The sequence below is a fragment of the Camelus dromedarius genome, chromosome 35 (assembly GCF_036321535.1).
Source record: "Camelus dromedarius isolate mCamDro1 chromosome 35, mCamDro1.pat, whole genome shotgun sequence".
NCBI classification, from domain to species: domain Eukaryota; kingdom Metazoa; phylum Chordata; class Mammalia; order Artiodactyla; family Camelidae; genus Camelus; species Camelus dromedarius.
In genome coordinates this window covers 12617577-12641398 of record NC_087470.1, presented here as the reverse complement: position 1 = coordinate 12641398, position 23822 = coordinate 12617577, and the positions used below count along the sequence as shown (strand labels likewise).

The 23822-nt window shown below is 41.2% G+C and overlaps 2 long non-coding RNA genes and 1 other non-coding gene across 4 annotated transcripts; 1 reads left to right on the top strand and 2 right to left on the bottom strand.

Moving 5' to 3' along the window:
* Positions 1-1154: 1154 nt before the first annotated feature.
* On the bottom strand, positions 1155-8051 carry LOC135320031 (uncharacterized). The gene is made up of 4 exons (XR_010379159.1): positions 7962-8051; positions 5192-5337; positions 3787-3937; positions 1155-1618 (listed from the first exon to the last, which is right to left on the bottom strand). It is a non-coding gene; the product is annotated as an uncharacterized LOC135320031 (long non-coding RNA).
* A 1889-nt stretch (positions 8052-9940) lies between these two features.
* On the bottom strand, positions 9941-16847 carry LOC135320030 (uncharacterized). Of its 2 annotated transcripts, none has more exons than XR_010379157.1 (3): positions 16465-16847; positions 14953-15401; positions 9941-11191 (listed from the first exon to the last, which is right to left on the bottom strand). It is a non-coding gene; the product is annotated as an uncharacterized LOC135320030 (long non-coding RNA). The 2 variants fall into 2 exon arrangements; XR_010379158.1 differs by lacking the exon at positions 9941-11191 and having other exon boundaries at positions 14634-15050; positions 15225-15401.
* Positions 16848-23749: 6902 nt separating this feature from the next.
* TRNAL-UAA (transfer RNA leucine (anticodon UAA)) lies at positions 23750-23822 on the top strand. The gene has a single exon. It is a non-coding gene; the product is annotated as a tRNA-Leu (tRNA).

Genomic DNA, 23822 nt, shown 5'->3' with positions numbered 1-23822 from the left:
AAATTGTGACTATGATCCAGGGACACATTGTCAAATTCTTGTGCCTGCAGCTTTGATACCTGGCCAAGTCTGTGCAGCCAATTTTATCGACGACGCATAATGAAGATATCTAACATTCCCTGAGGACCAGGTTGTGTGACTTCCATGCGCTGACTCACTGAATTCAATAAGCACCCTTTGGGGTACATAACAGTCTTAAAATAGGCAGCAGGGAGTTATTCTGTTTGCAGGTGATAAAATGAAGCTCTGAACTGTTGAAGCCTGTCCCGAAATCATGCAGATGGGAAGACGCCGTGCTGGGAGCTGAGCTCGGGCCAGGCTACAGAACCTGAAGGGCCCAGCAAGTCCCCTCACCCAGGAACCTGGCCCGCAGCCACTGCCAGGCCCTGTTCTGTTTCTATGAGTGCTCATAGGAAAATGACAGATACTCAGGGTCAATGTGATTTGATTAAGGAATTCAAACTGGGATAGCCTTTTGTTGGGGACTGTAACCTGGGAGTGAAACTGGCAGTGAAGTAAGGGAGGAAACAGCCCTGGCTGTAAGGGTATTTCTAGGGAAGAAGGTGCCCCGATGGGCAGGCATGGGAATCGCTGTGGTTGTGAGCCCCCTGTTGCCCTTTGGGGGTGTGGGCAGGGAAGGAGAGAGGCTGTTCAGACTGGTCATAGTCAATACAGTTTGTAAACAGCTGAGTTCTGTTCCCTCACAGCTCAGACACATGCAGGGTATGAAGATGCTTAGCTAATGACCAACAGTGTGTAGCAAATGCCAAGAGTGGGGTGGGGAGGAGAGATGGGGCCACCTTCTGGAAGAACCTCTGCCCCAGGGCACCAGGAATGTAATGAATGATTGGGGAGGCACAAATGGTTTCTATGGCCTCATCAGGTATTTCCTACTTTAAACTGATAGTCTGGACTCTATGGTCAAATACGGTGGAATGACTGCTCTTATTGTAGGTTCTACAAACTCTTAAACGGATAGATTTCTATCTCTATTATACAAGCACTGCTGGGTAACCTTTAGAGTCATGTGAGGATCAAAAGAGTGAGTTCTTATTAATGCTATTACCATGCTTCTACTAAATTAACACATCAGCATCAGTATAACGGCCACGCTTCTTAACAACTTCCCCTGTAATGGTCTTGTAAGTCACAAATAATAATTGTAAAGAAAATATATTAAAATAATAATTACAGTTACAACAAATATGTTGTTCATAACAATGATAGTGTTAGCATCTCCCTCTCATATTAAACAATACCCAACACTGGATTCCTTAGGAAGCAACGCCAATGCATTTTTGGACTTTTCTAGGTGTTCACCGCATGAAGCCTTTTTACACACATGTGTCCACCACAGCCAGAATTGCTGTTCCTTGCATGGTGGGCTGCCGCACTGTGATGTCCTGGGCTTTTTCTGGCACCATGCGTCTGTGCTTGGTAGTCAAGTTTCCACGTACCCACTCTGATTTCCAATATACTGTTCTCCAGAGCCAACAGAGGGGTCACTGGAAAGAGGCCACAGATAAGTTGGTGAACCCAAACTGAATACCTGTTGAAGGAATGGACACACAACGTGGAGTGGTGGATGGATGGAAGGACAACATCAATTCCTTTACTCCTGTAAAGAGAGAGGGGCAAATTGTGAACTAAGTCCCAAAGAGAAAAGTCATTCATGGTAATAATAATGTTCAACAGTGAGAGAATCCAAACAAAAGGCAAATATAAAATCTCTGGGAAGAAGACTAATTACAACCTGTTTCTTTCACATATATACCCTTAGTAGGAATAACATACTTAAAAATCTTTAACCAACCATAGTTATTTGCTGGTAATAAACGTGGGAATCTTGAAGCATACTATTCACTCTCAGCGTTGAAATTATACAATCTTGGAAGATGATTTGCAATTGGGATTAAAAAAAGAATATTGTGGATGTATCTAACAAGTTAAATAGAAGTAAGAAATATACCTTTGGGAAAGCTATGCATAGAGAATTTTGGAGGAAATACACTGAAAATAGGCAAGAGAGCAAGCTCCCTTGAGTCTGGGAAAGTGAGTGCAGCACATTCAGAGGGTGTATGAAGTTACTACAAGTCACAGAAAGGTATGCAATTAAAGTGTCTTCAGAAACAAAATATCCTTCTTCAGGAATTTTTATCTTGATATTTCTATGGTCTGTGTGGTCACAGGAAGTCAAAAGTATGGTGGTGGCTTAGAAGTACTTTTCTCTCTGTCTGTAATTTACAGGGCATTGCTACAGATGGGGCAGCAGAGGTCTGTGGTAAGCTGTTCCATGGGGTGGGGGAGCGGTTAGAAATGATAAGGCCAGAGATCTAAAAGACTTTTAGACCCTCCCCTCCTAACTGGCATGCTTTTGATGTAAACTAGCACAGGTATGTAACTAAGACAGTGGATAAGAGGCAAATTTATAGTCCCTTTAGTGTTACTGCTCAGTCAAGGGGTAGGGACCACTCTGGCCAGGAACGGCAAGACCGTGGATGGGGTGGATGGGTAGGAGGAGCTGACATTTGCTTCTGACATGAGAGGCAGGGGTGTGTTGCAGAAAAGCAGACAGTGCTGGAAAGATGCAGCATGTCCACAGCCCGGAAGGAGCTGTCATATTCAGGGAGGTCAGAGAGCAAGAACCAGAGTTAGTGACGCCACAGGGTCAGCAGCGTGGCAGCAGTGATGTCAGTATCTGTGTCCATAACCCACCTAACCCTACATGAGCTTATCTGCCTACGGGGGCCAGGTAAGTAGCAGAAGTGTTTGGAGTGATTGCAGCCACTGGAAAGTTGGCAAGTGGACATCCTAATGAGACGCACTGCTCACAGTCACCATATTGGAAAAAGGGCCTCACACTGTCAGATCTCCTTCTTATTCAAGAGAAGCCAGAAATTAAGACTTTATTAGCAATCAACCCAGTTCAAACCCAGAAAATGTACCATTTATAATGAAAACAAAGGCACAGAAATAAATGAATGAAAATGTTAAAATGATTCTGATAAGTGACTTAAAAAAAGAAAAAAAAAGATGATTGAATGAACAGTAGAATGCACCATCCTCTTCAGTGGGCAGACTCAAGTTTGGGGGACATAGAACATTTTTTCTCCAAAATAAATTTAGAATCTGAATGCAAATTTAATTAATAATCCCAAATGGATTTAAGAAAAAAATCTGAAAGGTGATCCTAAAGTTCTTCCAGAAATATACACAAATATAGAAATGAAATAATGAGGAGGGATGTTTGAATTTGTAGTATTAGGGACATTCTGTAAATGGATAAAATAGGACCAACTCTAGGAGGTATTAATCTATGGTCATGGAAACAGTATAGAAATAGTGCACTGAGAGTATGAGTGAAATAGAATAAATTTCAAGAATACACGTGGATATTTATGAGATTTATTAGTATTAAAAAACTGACACTTCAAATCAATGGATTCAAGTACTGGAGTAATTAGCTAAATCATTGGAAGTCCTGGCACACTGTCCTCACATTTGACATTAAAATAAATTCCAGATAATTTTTTAATTAAAAAATAAAACACCAGAAATAACCCAACATGATTTAATCTGTTCAGATATTCAAGCAAGAAGAACTTTCTAAAAAGCTTTTGGAAAAAGACTAACAACAGCAAAGGCCTAGCAACTCAGCAAGGCCAGAAACGCCCACAGTTAAACAAAACTAACCCTCACCCAAGCCTCTCTCACAGCCCTGTGTTCCTCTCTGATACTTTCTACACTTTCTTCTTCCATTTAAAGTCCAGTTTCTTGGAGAAGTACCTGCGCTGAAGACTCCTCCATGGCTCAGAGCCCTGCATCCACCACGGCCCTCACCGCAGCACTGAGACAGGAGTTGCACTGCCGGTGGCTGCGTGTTTCAAACCAGTGGTCATTTTCAGCTCCTGTTTATTTGATTACCAGGTAGCTTTTTCTGTGGACAAATATTTTCCTCTCAGTGGAACGTTTTCCCCCCTTAAATTTTGTTTTCCTTAAATAAATTTAAAAAGCCCAGGCAGAAAATCTGTGTGCACATATGCACACACAGATACACACAGATCTGTTTTTTAAAGGCTACCTAAGTATAGCCCTCCTCCACCTTTTCCCCAGGCTTGGCAATTAAAGGTGGGCTTTAGCTCTTGGTTTATTGCCCCACACACTCACCTTTCTCACTATGCTGCTTTTAGTCAGTGTTCAAATCCCTCTTAAGCCAGGTTACAGCCTTCTCTGTGTTGCCTCAACTAGTTTCTCCCAACTGCTCTGATATTATTCTTTCTCTTGCTGGATTTCTCTTCTTCCATGTGCCATGTACATGGCCCTTTTCCCCAGGGCCTCGTCCTCAATCCTCCACCTGGCAGGACTGAATCGCCCCCACGGCCTCACCCACAGCTCCTCTGAGCTCCTCACTGGTGAATCCAGCTAAACAACGGGCATCACCCCTCAGATGTCCCATAGACACTTCGCACTCAAAATGCCACACACAGAACCATCTGGTCCAAACCAGCTCCTCCCCTTACACTCCCCCTGCAGATCCGCTCTCCGGATGGGTCACTGGAAAGTCACCTCAGCAGCTCTGTGGCCCGCCACCCCGGCCCTGCAGTCCCCTCTGCAGCAGTCGCCACTTCTGTCGCCCGTGTCTCTCTCCCTCTGCCCAGGGCCTCTCTGCAGGCGTGTGTCACTTGTTGTCTGGGCTACCTGCGGTGGTCCCCGAAATATCCTTTCCCCCCAAAATATGGGCCTCCCCCCAAAAATAGTATGTTCCATTCTATTGCCAGAATAACCAGATCTTCTTCAACATAAACATTATGCAATTCTCTTGCTTACAAATATTCCAATATATCCCTGTTTCTTTAAGGATACTTTCAAGACTAAGCACACAAGGCCCATCGTGACAGAGGCCTTGTGCACCTGATATTCCCACCTACGGATCCATTGTTCCAGCCCTACTTGTCGTTCTTCAGTCTGGCCAAGCCGCTTCATGCCGTGTGCTCTTATATGTCTCTACCTCTCTGCATGAAATGTCCACTCTCCCTACCACACATTAGACAGCTAACTTCCTTTCTCCTTTCAAGATTCAGTTCAAATATTTCCAGCTCTAGGAAGTCCAATGTGTGTTCACCTGCTGAGCAATCCATCAACGACTCGCCAAGCCTCGCCTGGCCTGCGGAGTGCAGACACCAAGTCTTACCTGTCTTGGTCTCCCCAGCAGTCGATACAGTGTTTGGCATAGCAGGTGCTCAGTGTTTGTTGGATGGATAAACGAATGAATCAATAAAGAGATGAGAGGTCTACAATCCCCCCCAGTTACTCAGCTGCCATTTTGGAAAGTTCATCCTGCGGAGATAAGGAAATGTCGTGCAGGTGGTGGGCAGACAGAACAGAGGTGAGGGCGTGGGGGAGACAGGCCTGGTCCTGGAGAGCGCAGGAGAGGCGTGGTTGGGAGAGCACTGGAGAGAGAGGGAATGGAGGGGGCGGGTGCAAGGAGATGTTGAAGAACAACTGATATTAACTGCAGTAATTTAAATGGAGAACATAATATATGAAGGGAAGATCAAGTTAACACAGCAAGGGTGGAAAAGGCAGCACCAGAGATGAAGAGCTCTCACTTCATCACTCACTGCATTTCACTTAGGGCACCCACCCTCTGGGAAGGCAGCGCCAAGTTCTTGAGAGACTGGTGTTTGTGCTGTGGGTGCTCTAAGTACAAAACGGTATCATGGCTTCCAGATTTTAAGACTGATATGTTATTTCTCTTATGTCCCGTGTCTGAGTTCTCAGACAGCAGGATCATTCGCTGGTGGGGGGAGAGCTATTGTGGTTAACAACTCAGGGTTACTCTAATAATCTCAAAGGACAGTGGGGAATTCACTAAAACAAATAAAAGAGAAATTTCACTCAGAAAAAACATATGCCATATAGAACCTTGTTGGGACCTTGGGGGCAATATTACCGCCAACTCATCTAACAGTTTTATGTGAGTGTGTTGAAACTCCAAGCTCAAGTCACTTAAACACGTATGAGAACCAGGGTCCAGGCTGTGGTGCTCCAGACATGGACGGGAAGATGAAAAGCCTGACTACTGCCTCCGACAGGATCAGTCCAGCCGGGCATCACGATGGACATGGACACGATCACACACCATGAAGACAAGAATCAAGTGCAATTCATGCCTGGAGAGAACAGAAAATCTCTAAAATGTGGCGGGGTTCCTGCCAAGGCGTGGCAAGAGTCCTTCCAGGCAGAAAAGCAGAGAAAGGTACTTCAGGCGAAGGAGACTAGGGTTTGTGGCTGGGTGCGAGGCCTAACGAAGCACGGGTGGAGGACTCCAGGGTCATCTGTCAGAAGCTGTTCCCCTTCAGCAGCTTAGAGGCATAACTAAAAATTCAGGTGGGGTGTCTTTAATGATCATGGGGAAAACTGGGAGGAGGAAACTGAGGTCAGGAGATCACCACTAAAGGCATTTTATTTTAGAGGAACAAAAATAATTCATAAAGCACTTGGAAATTCTATCTCCCATGAACAAAAAGAACACAAAATAAGTTTAACTCCAGCGTTGAATACAGAATAACAGACTGCCTACTCTCAGAAGTGGATTGAATTTTCTAATTCGTTAGGGATTATTTAGAGAATAGGAAAACGAATAAATCTGAAAAATCTCTCTGGAATAGCTGTTATTCCATCCTGTTTTGAAGGGTAGGGGGAGGCTGAAGTATTTAATTGGTATTTTAATGAGACTATAAAGTTCTAAATGTCCTATCAATTTCTCCCAAAAGCGTACAACTTTTCCTTTCAATAACCTTTATTTGACTTAACTAGAACAATAACTTTTTTCCAAGGCCTTTTTCGTGTGTGTTAAAATACCAAATGATATGCTGCCCCCAGAATGTTGTTGTTATTATTAATGCTGATAATAGCCCCAATAAGACATATTTACAATTATGACTCATTTTGGAATAACAGGTCATTGGCTTATAGTCCTTTTGAAAATAAGCAGAATAAACGAACGTAACTCCTACACCAGGGACTGCAGCTGCACCCTTAAAGGAACCTGGTCACGAAACACAACAAAAGCAAAGATGAAACTCAAATCAGACACCAGGCCACAAAGCATAGCTGACTGAAGATGCCACAAGATGACCTTTCACTCACCGAAGGAACCAGACGCGTTTCCATGTATAATGTATATTTTTAAAAGCAATTATTTTATATATAGAATTTAATTTAGGAAAAAAAAATACCTCCCTCTATCTGTAGCCTTATAAACAGGAAGCACAAAGGGGTGCCTTTGCAGGCATGAACCCGCATGCATAAATGCAAAGCCTATTGACCAAACTCCTTTCCTGTCTCCTAAGCTTAAAAAAAACAAAAAACTAATTCAAGGCAGTGGTGAGCTGAAAGGGCTTAGAAACAAAACGTGCACATCATCAGCCTTCTAGTAGATAAAAGTGCGCCGTGCATAATAGAAAAGATGATGTTTCCTATGGAAATCTATTTTGAGATGCAACCATTTAAAGGCAACCGAGAGCTCAAATCCAAGTTCAACCAAAGAGAAACAGAGCCCAAGCAAATGTACAGAAATGGACAAAGACATTGGAGAAGGAGGGGATCTTTTCTCAACCGATACGCCATATCAGCAAATTCATCCTGAATTCAAGCCAGTGATGTGCCATGAGGTCACTCAAGGAACCAGGCAGAAACCATCGGCTGGAAGAAATAGGAACAACGTCAAAGGCAGGTGTGAGATGTGGAAGGGGTGACCCTGTGACCCTTGCTGCCATGAGGCAGGATGGGCTTTCTGCACAGGCTGGCTGGCTCACATGACTCTGTTTAGAAGGATATCAGCCAACAGCTGTGCCACACGGGCTACGGCCCTAGCTGAGTCACATCTAGTAACGGTTCTGATTTCATCCTTACATGACATGACCAGAAGGATCTGAGAATCAATGGTGGAGACGTACCTGAATGAGTATTCCATTTCATTCCTTGGCAGTAAATCTTCAGCTTTGTACAACATAAATATTGACAAAGATACACACAGGCACCCTATTTGAAAGCCTGATTGCATAATGGCATCTAATGGAGGAAAGCGGGCTCCGTTTCGGTATGCTAGGTCATTGTTGGGCTCAGTAACCGATGCTTCTGAGACCCAAAACATACTCTAGTATAACCGACAGCACAGAAATCTCCACTGATGACTTGCTCATTTCAAGGTATTCATAAAATAAGCCCAGTTTGCCCATGGGATACAGATGGTTGTCCTGTTCCCATCGTGGGGTGCTCTGTTCTGCTCCCAAAACTGTGGCACCATTAGTTTCATGACCCAGCTGCCAAACAGATCAAATTATAAGGCAGGATATTATCAGACCAAGGTCATTAAAGTATTACTGACATTTCAAGGTGAAAACATCATCTTCCCAAGAATTTAATTTCTTGTTTTCAGGATAAATTTCCTTTTATTGCTGCCTCCCTACCCCCAAATATTGTGAAAACTGGTCCTGACTATGTACCTTGGGTTTACCAAAATTGTAATGACTACTACTACTTTATCTCCAAACCTCCTTTTCAGGTGGGCATTTTAGCTTTTAGAAGATACCTTCCCTCATTTGTTTTTTCCCCCTATTTCTCTGCTATTATCCACCATGGCCTTTCCAGTCTGTAAATTGTCAGAGAATATAAGTAAAAGAAAGAAATACAGGGTCTGTGAGCTGGTGATAAGTGCTGCAGAGGAAAATAAAGGAGGGCGAGTAATGTGTGGGAGGGAGGAGTGTGGATGGGGCAGTGACCTTTCAACAAGGCAAAGATGGAGGCAAAGAGGCGGGCAGAGGAGGGGCAGAGGGAACGGTGATCACAGGCCTGGAGGTCCCTCACGCTGGACAGGCAGCATGGAGGCTGGTGTGGGCCAGAGTGAATAGGAAATAAGTGGTGGTTTTGGGGGTGGAGCCTTAGAGGCTGCCGTGAGGATGTGGGCATTTTTCCCTCTGAAGGAATTGCGGAGCCATGGAGGGTCACCGAGCAAAAAAGTGATACTCTAACGTTGGATCGAACAGGTCCAAGACCCTAATTTAAGCTGAACAAATCAAGCGCCAAAGAAGTGACATGCCGCCTCAAAATCAGTGCAGAGCTTGAAAGAAACACAGCCTCGACTCGCAGCCCAGTGCTCTGCCCACTCCTGGATGCTGTCCCACAGAGCTGTCTCTAAGGTTATGTTTTTCCCTCACTCAGTGGCTTGTGGGCCAACTGAATTCTTCCCCCTTTTTCAAATGGCAATTTGTCCTGAAATGAAATTGGAGTTGGCAGTGAAACAAGGCATGGACCTGTAGCCTACAGAGCTGTTGTCCCTGAAAGCAACAGCTGGCACTTGGTTTAGTCGTGGAGTTCAGCAGAAGAGACAGAGCAACAACAGACAACTTAACGTCTAGCTGAGTTTTGGCTGACTGCACTGCACGTTTGGATGAATTTCAAATTTGGACAGTGAGGCGGCTTCACATGAAAGGCAGGTGTATACATCCTACATGCCCACACGTCTGTATGCACACACACATGGACACACACAGAGTATATGATGTGACTTGTAAAGAGCTGTCCCTGCTAGGTTTCCCACTGCCTCTGGTCTCAGCGTTAACCTTTCCCTGGCCATGCTCCCAGGGTTGCTATGAGATTTCTTTGCAATGGAACATGCCCTTCGCTTCACAAACTTTCCCCATTTTTTCAATAACTTTAGGGGAAGAGCAGGGAGCTCCGGGAAGGGGTGGAGATATGGACTCGAGATACCCCTGAATCTCAATCCACACTTCATGGCTTATTTGTTATTTAAGTTTATTTACATTCAAAATGCAATTGTTCAGGATCTCAGAAGATGATTTACACTCACTGCTGTGGCAGAATGTTGCGGTTAGTAGTCACACCACTGGATCCTCTTATTCAACACGTTCTTCCAATAATTCAGATATTACTGTATCACAAATGCCCATTTCTATATGTTGATATCGGCTTTTCAGTATAATTATCTTCTTTCTTTATTCTCTAAATCTTATGATTTTAAAACATTTGTCTGAAAAGTGGTCCACAGGTTCTTTACTTATGATAAGTTGATAAAGAGATCCTGGAGATCAAAACCACATTTAAATCCTGAGATAAACACAACTCTGTCATACACATGGCTAGGTTTAGTCTGCAAATACTTTGTTTAGTAATTTTTGCATCAAACAACAAGATCCTACTGTATAGCACAGGGAACTACATTCAGTAACTTTTAATAGCCTATAGTGAAAAAGAATATGACAAGGAATATATATATATATGTATGTATAACTGAATCACTATGCTGTACACCAAGAATTAACACAATATTGTAAACCAACTATACTTTCAACAAAAGACGTTGAAATAAAATTGGGAGATGAAACTTCCACTGCCCAGGCTGCTGTCAGGATGAAACGATTCAAAGCAGGCCAGGTATCAGAAACCCCCCTAACACATCAAAACCCCATGTGGGATCTTCCTTTTGAACAGCACAGGCTAACCAGCTGTGGTCACCTGGAAATAGGGTTGAAGTCACTAAGACCCTTGGCTTGGGAACGCCGTGGCCACAGGGGTGGGGGTCACTGCAGCACCTACGAGATTGACGGGGACAGCCTGCTGCTGAAGCCGCTCCCAAGGCCGCAGCCCGGAGCGCTGCAGTCAGGTCTGAGGTCCAGCCGGGAGCGCGCAGCTCCACAGCCCCTCGGAGCCCTGTGGTGCGGGTGGCGCTGGGACCGCGCTCGTCCATCACCCTCCCTGGTACCCAGACTCGGGAGTCTCCTGGGGGAATTTTTCTCTGCCTCATACTTCGTGTCTCAGCCTCCTGTGGAATCCGGTCCATGCCCCAGGGAAGCAGGGCTTTTACCCTCCGGGACCCAAATCCAACACAGTTTGGATCCAGGATGAAACTTCCATGTTAACGCAACTGGCGCTCCCTTCTTGTGCTGACCTGCCCTCCCCCGTCGATGGCATTGGGTCGTATTAGAAGTCCCGACTGGCTTGTCCTTAGCTAAGGCTCTGAGCCGCTTGCCCAGTCTTCCTGAGTGGAACCACGCTTCTGTGGCAGAAAACTTGGGCGGTCGTCTACCCATCATTGTCCTCGGTCTTTTGGGTTTTCTGTTGGGATATGGTTCTTGTGCAGGGATATCAATTTGCACATGAGAAGCACCTGTAGACATTTAAAAAAATACAGACACTGGATACACCCCCCTCTCCAGTCAACGCTGGAAGTTTTCTCCCTCTAGCAGGGGTTCCACTATCATTTGCTTGGGAATTGACCACACATATTGGCATAATCACAGTAATTTGCCCTTTACTCACTACTTGATACGTGGCATTTTCTACTTCATTTTGTCTTTGTACCTTCATTATCACATTTAATCCCTGCATTATAGATTATCACCTTCTCTGCTGAGGACACTCCCACTTGCTTATCTTGAATACAAGTATCTTTGATTCTCTTAATCTATTTCATTCCTGAGTCCTGTTCCTGAAATTAAAGAGTGAATTATGGACACATGTATTTAAGATTCTCTTATTAAATGTATCTGACACATCCTCTAACCAAATCATATCTGGAGAAGAGAGATTTTCTCTTTTAAACATTTGCTTTTTCTTACTGTATAGTAGTGCATACACACGGTGGAAAACGTAGAAAACATATAAAGTAAGAAAATTACAGCCATACATTATCTAAACACCAAAGGACAATGCTATGTCATTTTGGGCATTTAACGATTTTTCTTAATATTTTATCATAAAATTTCCCTAGGGCAAGTTGCTTAACCCTGGAATTGTACTAGCCTTTTGTCAAGTACAGAATAACATTCCCAGAAATGACCCCAATATCAAAATAGTATGTGAGGCACGGAAGGCCACACGGCTCTCAGCTTATTCTCTGAGTCCTAAAAAGAATGCTGTTAATTCACTGATGTCACGCATTTGATGCCTGTAAGTCACTCACCCACTCAGCTGGCTCGGACTGAGACCTACTTTATACCAGCTGTCGATCCAAGTGCTGGGGAGACCCCAGAGGGAGCCTGGAACACGTCATCACTGTCCTTCTTCATTTGCTCCGAGAATCCTACTCGAGAAATCCACATGGAACTTGGGGTGTGGAGGCAGGTGAGTTATGGTGAAATTCATTTCATTATGTTCCTTTAGACATATTTACATAGCATGAAAATAGTCGCTACCTTTATAAGTTTTCTTTTCCCTTCGTATGTATTTTTGAGGATGGGTATAGTATTGGTGCAGCAAGAGTAATTGATAGATCTCTGGTATGTTAGGAATTTATATGAAAAATTAAGAAGGAAACAGGCACATTATACAAAGTGAAGAGGCAGTGAGGAAAACGCAAGCCACCCTCGAACTTGGCTACCACTTAGCATTCCTGGTTTTCAAACAAGGGAAACATAATTCAAAATATATTCCCTAAATATTTCAGCCCAGAGTAGAAATACATGGAGGCAAAGTTCAGCTCACTGGAACCTACAACAATGTGCTTACTTAAGCGAAGGCATAAACAGACCACAGATACTATAATGCACCCTTTACTTTAAACTAGTTCATGTGAGCAAGGTTCATTTCACATGAATTGCTCAGTACCAATTTAGGAAATATATCCTTCTCCTTGGTTGGTAAAAATAGCTCACTGAAAATCAGATTCAACAAAATTTACTGTTAAATAATTAACGTATTTCCTTCAGGAAATGGTTTTGAGTACTCTGATTTAAGTATTTCCTCTATCTGATCTATTTCTTTTCACAGAGAAAAATAGTGTTATTTGCACATGAGCTACTTTTACTCCTCTGGAAAAAATCTGACTGTGAGGTCAGGGTAAGATTTCTCTACTGCACAGTAGGGAAAAAAAGATTCATTTCACAGCAAAGTTCAGAATCTTGGTTTTTTTGAGGGGCGTGGTGAGCTGGGGGACAAGGGATATGCCTTTGTTTATAGACAGACCCCAGTAATCCATTCTGAAGCTGAAAGATGAAGCCCTTGTGAAGAAATGTGGAAGGGCACACTGACACCCAAAGGTGTTCACTCGGCAAAAACAGAAAGAAAGAAAGAAAAAATAATTTAATTGCCCTATAAAAAGAATGGACAGAAACTTGGTAATAAGGGAGGGAGAAGGAAGGTTAGGGAAGGGAGCAGAAACAATGAAAGGGAACTTGGATGCAGTGGGCAGAATAGCAGGTTTCTGGAGCCTACAATGTAGGATGATAAGAAAAAAAGTAAATTTTAAAAAGTAACAAAGTTTAAAATAGTTTAAAAATTTAAAAATGAAGTTAAAAATATAAATTTTTATAGTGGCATGGAAGATTTTAAAATTACGGAGGTTTTTTAATTTCAAAATTCAAGTTGTTTGAGTTTCTCCTCCCTTTTCCAAACAACAGTAAGGCTTGCTTGTGTAAGTGGCTTTGGGGGACACCGCAGAGAGGGGTGAGCTCTGCAGTTAGGTTGGCCAGGAACAGAATGCTGGTATGGAAGGCAAGACAGAAGAGAGATCAACAGTTTCATGAGAACAGAAACTCAAACCCAGAAATTATCTTAAAAAGGTTAGTGTGGTAGGCAGTAAAATGATTCTCCTCCCAAGATGTCTATGTCCTAATCCCCGGAACATATGAGAGGTCAGGTTCCCTGGCAAAGGGGGCCTATGTTTGCAGATGCGGTTAAGGTTGCTAACCAGCCGACTCTAAGTGAGACGAGCTGGATTATAGAGGTGGGCCCAGTGTAATCACCAGGGTCGTTAAAGGAGGAAGAGGGAGACAGAAGAAGGGAGAGAGGAGAGGAGATGTGACCACAGGATCAGAGTCAGAAACACAAAACCATGCTGACCTTGAGAGAGAGAAAAAAAGTCACAGGCCAAGAAACGCAGGTGCCTCTGGGAGCCAGAAAATTCAAAGATACAGGTTCCTCTGAGGACTTCAGAAACAGCCCTGCCAATAATTTGACTTCAGCAGGCTTCTGTGTTCAAGAACGCTACAAGGTTAAATTTGTGTTGTTTAGTGGATACTTTTTCTTTTTTCTTCCTACAACCATGAGGTTTGGGGATACTTGTTACAACAGCAACATAAAGCGAATACTGTAAGCCCCTTGAAATGTTCCGAAATTACAGATAACACTGGACTGTCCACTTTGATATGGGATTGGGCTTATTTGAAAATCAAAAGGACAGTGTGACCTTTGCTAACATCTGCTTTTCTCATTTTTAGGAAGAGAGCAGTAAGTCAAAACCTCTGTAGTTATTCTTTTAGACAAGTGTCTCTTAAAACATTATGTAACTCTGTGCCTTAGGACCGCAAAAGAGTGTCTTTTCTTAGAAGAACATGGATTCAGAGAGATAGGGTCTTACATGTGAGTCCCACAGTGGTCTCTTATTGGCAATGAGAGCTTGGGCAAATCATTTACCCTCTTTAAGCCACAGGATCTTCATTTGCAAAAGGAAGATAAGAGTAAGGATTGTTTGGGTGATTAAATTGTACACACACACACACACACACATGCACACACACTTATATGTACAACATTTAATACAGTGACTAGCACATACTAGGCACTCAACAAATTCCTGTTATGGATTTTTAAATGTGTGTGTAAAAGGAGGAGAAAGTTGTGGGAAGTTGTGGGAAAACTTAGTTCACGGCCCTAAAAAGGGCCATCTCTCAAAGGGCTCTGATCAGTCAATCCCTAATGATGGGCTCATAAGCAGAAACTATAGCACCTGGGGATTAAGTTAAACATAAAAAGGAAGGTATCTAAGCATAATTATTAAACAGCAGGTACGTTTACACTGTTGGCTGGATCATCTTATCTGGAGAGCTTTAATAAGCAGAGAGTCTCCCCTGTTTTAGAGATGGGCAACCAGGAAATTGACGTGGATGGGTGGGCCGTTCTCACCCCAAGATCACATGACTTAGTACTCACGGAAGTAAAACCTCTTGTATGTTATTCCAGATGGACTGTCCTCCCATGATTATTGTCAGCTGTGTCATGAGTTCAAGGAGACAGCCACCTGGGTCACACTGGAATATTAGAAAGAAAATCTCATTTAAATTTTAGGTAGCTCTAAAATGAAATAAAGTCATTATTATATGCCTAAAAATGTCTAAGGAACAGAGAGTAAAGACACTCTTCATTGGGCAACTAAGAGAAAACCTGAAACAGGTTAGACTGTCAGAACACAAAGCTGTATTCACACGTCTTCATTTCTGTATTTTCACAGCCAATACACCAGATCTCCAGGATAAGTCACAAATCTGCCCTTAAAGAATGTGATGTAGAAACACGAGGAGTAGTAGTTGACAAACTGGAACAAGAACAACTTCATGGCTAGATTGTTCTCATAGTCAGTCTGGTCCTTGGGAGCTCTGCAGCTAGAATAAAGAAAAGTTAATTCTGTAAAACTGTGAACGGCTTTGAGACGCTCATCAAAGCCACGGACACATGAGTTAACACAGTAAATATGTATATATATACACAATTCACACTGTTTTCATTTAAGCTGTTTTGAATTCCTTAACATAGCTACTATGTTAATTCCAAGTCTACACACTGTTGTAAGAGTTTCTCCCACTATGAACGCAATATCCCACAAGGCAAAAAAAAAAAAAAAAAAAAGAGTCAGCCGTTCCTTAAAATTTATAATCACAACACTATACAATGGGCAAGAACTGTCCTCTGTCAGGTGTAAGCTGACAGAAAGCTACTTTTAAACATCCTGCTAAATGATATTCTCTTGTCTCCCTGAACGGCAGTAAGTTAGGACTATTGAAGAAAACAAACAAAACACGGGGCATCTTGCTACAAGCATTTGGGGAACATAAAACTGGTCATCCTCCTAGTTCAGAATTTGAATTGGTCTTAGTGTTTTCAGAAGATGACCACTGAGCAGACCACTGGGAGAACCACCCAGCCACATGCAGCGGGTCGGAAGCACTTAACTTGGGCCGCTAAGCCGCTGGCTGGTAAACAAGCCAGAGAGAAGAAACATTTATTAAAAAAGCCACAGCTGATGAGAATGGAGCTACACTAACAGGAACAGCATGGGGGGAGGACACATAAAACTGTGATTACTTGTCCTCTCCGTAGCGCACAAGCAAATCTGCCACTGGAACCACGACCCTCTTCCATTTATTTGCAATACAGAGACTATTTACTTTCAACAATAAGGTTCATGATCTAATGTAATTGAAGTTATTATTAAGCACTGAACTGTTTACACAGAGCTTGGACATTCTAATGCTTCCTTTTTCCCTTTTAGTAATGCAAAGCTGCAGCTAATTCACTTCTCACATAGGCGAGAGAAAATACGTTTACACTTGAAGTTTTCTAAAGACTGTAATGTACTGGAATTGAAGTGCCTACAAGATACAGTCTTTGTTTGGACCTGGTTCTAAAACTGGTGTAGAAATGACCTCAGCTGCAGGAGGAGCTTACCAGAGTCAGTCATCATGATTGCCACTTTCTCTTATATGGCGTTCAGTGTCACGATGATGATAACGCTGATGAGAGAAGCAGTGATGGGCGTGGCCCACCTGCAGTCAGGTAATTCTGGATTGGGTCTCTTCCATTCAGGTTCTTGGAAAGTTTTGCAGAAAATACAATGAACACTGAAAGTCTGCAGACAATGATCCCAATAACTGAAGCAACGGTCAACAGGACCTGACAACCCAAAAACCCAGCAGCATGAGACTCACTAATGATCGTATTTTTAAACAGAAAACTTGACCCCAACCCACGCTTAAACAGACAACATGCATGGCCTGTAAAACTCACATAAACTTGAGAAGTCATGTTAATGGCACATAAATGCCACAAGAGTCGTGAATATCATGCATGTTAAACTTTAGTGGAGGAGGAAAGAAGGATGTCAAAAAGAATGGGTGCATCCACTAATGTAACATGCTGACAGCAGGTGCAGCTGTGTGCAGGGCATAGGGAATATATGGGAACTCCAATTTCTGTGAAGTTTTCTTTAAACCTAAAACTGCACTAAAGAAGGAAGCCTCTAAGTATATCTTTAAATGGCTGAAAATGGAGTAACTGGTGGCATGTTCTTTTGGAGACAAGTCTGTGATAGTAGAACCAATGAAAATACCCCTTCTACATCTATAGAATTACTTAGGTTATGATCTAGTTGTAACCCATGAAAGGGATACGCTTCCTTTCAAGGGAGAACCTATCACTGATTCAGGGGTCAGCAGGTGATAGCTGTCCTCTTCATTCTGAATAGGACCAGTGAAGCTGTGGACGTGCCATGAGGGAAAAGTGGAAGTGACAGCAGGTCTCTTCTGATGGAAGCTTCACATGATTTTCGTACTCCTTGAGATCTTAAAATCGCAGGTATTCATAATCCCTGCATTTGCACAAGATTCATGTCCCTGATCCATTGTATTTCTGACTGTGTGGACCCAAGGGCAACGGGGGTGTCTGAAGCATAATTTTCACGTGGCTGATAGGGTTTCAGCTCCTCACTAGGCAGGTATTTTTCTGGCCACTGAAGAATGCACATTAAAGATCCCATTTTTAAACTGTTTTCCTTTCATCTACCTTCTTGGTCATAGTCCAGAAGCATGTACTCATTGTCCCTGGCCGCTCTTGATGGCTGCCCCAGAGAGAAAGCTACAAAGAATGTGAATTTCAAGACTAAGTGAACCACATCATGTTATTTACAGTAACAGCGGGAGGCTGGCTTGCACCTGCAGGGGAGAGCAGAGGGAGTGTTTACAAGCCCCTCCAGGAGCCACACTCCTGCATCTGGATCCCAGCTCCGATGCTAGCTGTCGGGCCTTGTGCAAATTTCTTAACCTCTAGGGGCTTCCATCTCCTCACCCATATAATGGGAGGATAATAATAGCAATTTATAGGACTATTGTGATGAGTCAATGATTTACTAATTGTGAAAACAATTAGAACATTAACCACAGGCATGTGAAAAACTCTACCTAAGTTTTAGCTATGAATATGGTGACCAAGTTCTTAAAAAGTTGTTTTTCTTAGTTTCTAAGCCATCAGTTTGTAGAGAATGCATTTTATTTCCTCCTCTATTCTCTTTCATCATCCTTTTCTTCACAGTTAAGGCTTCATGCTTGTGAAAGGAATAACTTTTTGGTGTGTGTGTGATTAAATGTAAAAATTAGTTAAGGCTGAGAAAAATGTATTCTAGAAGGTATATTAAGCCTTCCTTTCTTGTACAGCACATATAGGCCATTTAAATATTATGCATTTTAAATAAGTCTGCATAATATTTTTTTAATTATGTATTAAGAAAACATTATAGTTAAGATTCTTTAAATGCTTACTATTGCTTCAGTACACATTTATTTTTCTAAATCCTCACAATAACCCTGTGGGGAACGTAATATTATGTCTCTTTTACAGATTAGGAAGTAGAGCCACGTGGAGATGATGCAATTTGCCCCAAATGAAGCAACTATTAAGTGAAAGAACTGAAATACTCAAAGAGCCCAAAGACACACTAACTGTATAGCACTGCCTCCTACATGGTCTGTGAAATCAATTCTAATTCATTTCAGAACTTTTACAAACTTGACACATTTGTATTTTTCTTCCAAACTCTTATTGCGTTCAATATTTCTTAAGAAACAGGAAAGCTTTCCATTCTCCTTCCTCAAGTTTCTTCTTATTTATCATGTTTTCTGATCATAACTTTAATATTTGCTCATTAAAGAAAATTTGAAAGTAGTCAGTAGTGGACAGAACTGCTGTCCTGGATCTGTCACCAGTCTTAGAAGAGGACCCAGAATTTGCTTTATGGTAAATAACCTCCCTTCTGATTTTAGTCCTGTGATTTAATCTCGATTGACCCAAACTTTCTGAAGCATCAGAGGTAGATCTCAGTTGGTTTAAGACAAATAATACCCCTCATTCTATTGGCTTCGCACATTTGAGAATTTGCAAATAAACCAGGAAGAGCCACTATTATGTGAGAAGATACGTGCTGGTGCCCATGTGAATGATAAGCTTCCTCTATCAAGAGAGGAAGCAGCCAAAAGAGACCTCTTTTTGTTTGGATTGATGTGTGATCTGAGATGCTGAGTGCCTAGAAGCAGAATGCTGAGACATCCTTGGGCACAGAATGAAGACAGGACAAAAGCAGCCCTTGACAACATCTAGGCTACGGTATCTCTCCTTGACTGAAGCCAGACCTCAGACCTGAGGATTTCATTTACAGGAACCAATAAATCCCATGCATCCCCATTTTTTGGTTGTTGTTTAAACACATTGGAGATTGATTTTGTCACCTACAATCAAAAGACTCCAACTCTGAAAATGAATAAAAAATAAAATAAGAAAAATGCTTCTACCTATAGACATAATTCCATCAGAACGGTGCATTGTTTGTATATTACAAATCATTTTATATATTAATTTTTTTCTCAAGCCTATCATAAGCATAACACTTTGACATGTCATAAAATATTTTCATGGACACACTTTTTCATGGCTGCATAATATTCTACTATGTGAAAGTTTGGAAGAATATTTTGGCTGAGATTTTATATATATATACATACAAATGTATGTCTGTGAGTTGCATCCATACTGACTTTTCCCTGCCATTTTGAAATACTTCCTGATTAAAAGTGTTTCAAAACTGAATTATTGGGTTAAAGCATATGAATATTTTTGATTCTTGATATGAACTGCCAGACTGCTTTCTAAGAAGCCTTGAGGAGTACACCAGAAATTAACACAGCATTGTTAATCAACCATACTTCACAAAAAGTATCCAGTAACCTAGGCATGGGATTGGTGATCACTGGCACTTCATCCTCATAAACAGAGCTGTGTCACTTGAGAGGTGGAAAACTATTTCATTCTGATGTGCACTGAATGAATTACCATTGGAGTGTGACATCTATTTTTTCCTTTGTGAATGTGTGTTCATCTTCTCTGCCTCCTAAGCTCCTGAGATTTTTTGATGTTACCTTTGAATTGATCTGAACTCTCTATGTATTGAAGGACTTAGCCCCTTGTCAGATTTGTAAACATATAACACCCTCTGTTGTTTTGTTTACAATTAGGATGCTTCTGATGCATGGAATTCTTTATATATTTTCCTCAGAAACTCGCTGTTCATCTAGAGGTTGTATATTCATCCATAATTATTTGTAGATTTTTTCTAATTGTGTTACTTTTTTAAATGTTTCTGGAATGTAACACAATATATGGTTCACTGTATGATTTCAATCTTTTCTTTTCCCCCCAATTAGCTAACAATTGTTCCATTTACTGAATATCCTTTATCTCCCTGATTTGTAATGTCTTCCATCTCTTATATTAAATTATTATTGATATCAGAGCCCATATCTGGACTTCCTGTCCTATTTTCTAATCTGGCTATTCTTGAGCTAGTAAAACTCTCATTATCTTAATAATTATTATACTACTAATATGATTTTATAAACAATAAACCCCAAATCAATTTTATAACTTCTGATATTTTGTAGATATGATCTTTTAATCTAGAATCATGTGATTAAAGCATCTTTTATATCTTTCAGTAGTTTTTTTTTTTTTTTTTGATAGTTCCTACTATCGTTTAGTTAGGCTATTCTTAGACATTTTACCTTGGTTGTTATTCTTGGAAAATTTTAGAATTTTTAATGCCTCCATCTGGTCTCTTAATCAGACCCTGGAGAATCCTAAACCAATGATCTGACTTTAACAAATGAGGCGAAAAGTATTGGGGGAAGCACTGTGAGCAGAAGAGATTGTGGAACCTCCAGATTGGAGCCCTGCGTTGGCTCAGATGTTCTCTGGAAAAAGTATTCTGTATGAGACTACATAGTTCCTAGCTTGACTTTCAGTTTCCTCAGCACTTCACATTAGATTTTAAAAAGTCTGTGGCAGGTTCTTACCCAGAAAAAAGCACTTGCACAATGAGTTATATGTATACACTTTCCCCAGGTGGTAAATGGAACACGCTCTTCTTCCTAATTAAAAAAACAAGTTTAGTCAATCAAGGGATTACACCAATGAAATGATTTTTCTCCTAACTGGTCACTAAATCGTAAATATAATTTAAAAAAATAATAATAATTTTCAGACGTAGCCTCCTTATTTGTAACTTCATGGTATTTTTTTTCTTTTTTTTTCTTTTCTGTTATCGATGTAAAACACACAACAAAATACATACACTGTTCATTTTAATACTATATTTTCAAAATGCACATGTCAGCAGTAAACTGTTTCCCTGCCATGGTCTGAATTTAGGGGTCTGTGTACCTGATGAGGCCAAGCTTTAAAGCTCTATTCCTTAGCTTGCCTTTGATTTCAGAAGTGACAGTAGTGACAGCTTAGACTCCATGCAAGATAGGAAGTTTCACAGGTGTCTGCAGATAACTGGTCTCCACTGTGTGTTTCTTGATTGAGCTTTATGTGTTAATTAGCTACAACTATGAAGTTTTAGAGTTTCCATCTTAGAGTTTATATTTAGATTTCTTTTTTAGAGATGAAATCAGTAAGACTCAAGATTTACCTGGATTATAAAAGCAGATACAGTATAATAATAGCTGTCCCTAAGTACATGGCCCTTCCTCTGTGCCAGGAAGTTTTCCAAGTATATTTTGTACATTAATTAGACCTGTCCTTACTGCAGTCATGAGGAAGCAAATATCTTATCCTTATTTTATAGGAAACTATGGCACAGAGAAGTTAAGTTGTCCAAGATCACTCAGGAAGCAAGGTGTTGTGTTCAAATATGTATTTAGGCCACTTCATTCCCAAGGTCTCACTACCACAACGCTGGCCTCTCTAAACAATGGAGCATGCATTCGCAATTAAAGTAAACAATTCAAATAAATAACTAAAAAAAAATTAAACAATTTTTTAAATAACGAAGAACGATAAAGTGAAATGAGTCTTCATCTTCAATTTTTCAACAAGCATGTTCCAGTGAAAATTTAAACTTATTAGTTGGCAATTTTAAATTTACAATTGGCAGTTTAAATGTCCAAAAATCTTTTCTTCAGTATTTTTTTGTATGCTGCCAATATGATACGTTTTTGTTTTTCAGGACTCAAAAACATTACGCACATCTAATTTTGTGTAAGTTTCAGCTTTCATCTCTGGATGTACAGTCTTTCACCAACATATTCTTTGACACCATCTTCAGTTGTAAACAATGGGAACTATTCACAATGGGGATTATTAGAAGCTTATTACATTGTAAAAGACAAATGTCCCTTTCTATTTTTAGCTGAACCTCATTTTTTTCCATTTATAAAAAGAGGAGTTTGACCTGCTCCCTCCAGACATTTTCAGTGCCAACATTCTGTAGATCTGTGATTCAATTTATTAAATCTTTAGTTGGAGACATTTTCAGATGTTCCTAGTAAAAGCATTTTCTTTCCAAGTGTTATTCATGCTCACAACCTACTTTCCTGCTGCTGCTGACTGCAAGTACCATCAGCTCTAAATTATCTCAGCTGATGGAAAGAAGCAATAATACAGATGTCTCAAAAAATCATCTTTACATAGCTCTGGAATGTTGATACAAAGATATATAGTTTTATTTTTTTAATTTTGCAGCATGAGTGGCAGCAATAAATTTTCATTTCCAATTATATACAATGCCTAGCTCAAACACTGCTCAAACAGTGATGGCACCTCAACAAAGGTTTCCCTGCTTCTTCTTCCCTTTCTCTGACTTTAGGGTGAGAGACACGTTGCTTTGTGCACATCCCAAACGGAAGGGAGAGCAGTGACCTGGACTTAGTTCAAGACAAAGGGGCACTTAGTCTACGATGGAAAGGAGGCGGCAATAATTACGGCACATGTGAAAAAATGGGAGTCAACTATAAAAACCAATGTGTCTTACCTTCTACATCTATGTAATTGCGGCTAATTTATATTTTGCATTTATTTATTGGCGTTATGAAAGGATACAAATCAATGCCCGTTTTCTTATACACTTATAGCAGTCTTTTTCTTTTCCCCCTTTTTACTGTTAGTATGAAGGAAGGACCACACTTCTCTTCTGTGTCCACCATTCCGGGCAGTGCTCCTTCAGCTTGGCTGCACATTAGAATAACCAGAGGAGCTTTAAAAACTTCCCTATGCCAGAATGCACCCCAGGCCACTAAGTACCATCAGAGCTTGCAGTGATGGAATCCAGGTAGCAACATTTTTTAAGGCCCCCTGGTGATTCCAACATGCAGCCAAGGCTGACAAGCCCAGAAGTAAACAGACTAAAGTGCATCTAAACAGCGCCCACTTTTCCTGGGTAATCTCATCTGTCTCCAAGTGGGGACACCGCGCCTCCTATTCTCCCGGGCTTGTCCTTCCTGCTCAACCGTGTCCCGGTTGTAATCAAGTTCTGCCTGGCGCCGCTTCCAGAGCTCCAGAATTAAGGTGACCATCAGAGAGAGAGAACCGCAGAACGTGGATCTTCAATGATGACTGATGCTTCTGAAATATGTACTTAATTTTTATTACCCTTAACACTTTGGTAAATGGTTAATAAAATCACATTTTATTTATAGGCGATACTAAAGAGAAACATGAGTTAATGCCTTTTTTTAAAGAAAAAAGAAAATATAGATAATTTATTGAACTTGGGAAAACAGTCTAAGTAGCTCTGTAGCTCAGGGGAAAGGTATTAACGTGATGGTCAGGGGCAGGTGACTGTGTCTGATGCTAAAGTACCTGCTACCAGCACATTATGCCCACTAAAAACACAAATATCAGGGGGATGGGTGGGTATAGCTCAGTGGTAGAGCACGTGCTTTAAATGTACAAGGTCCTGGGTTCAAGCCCCAATACCTCCA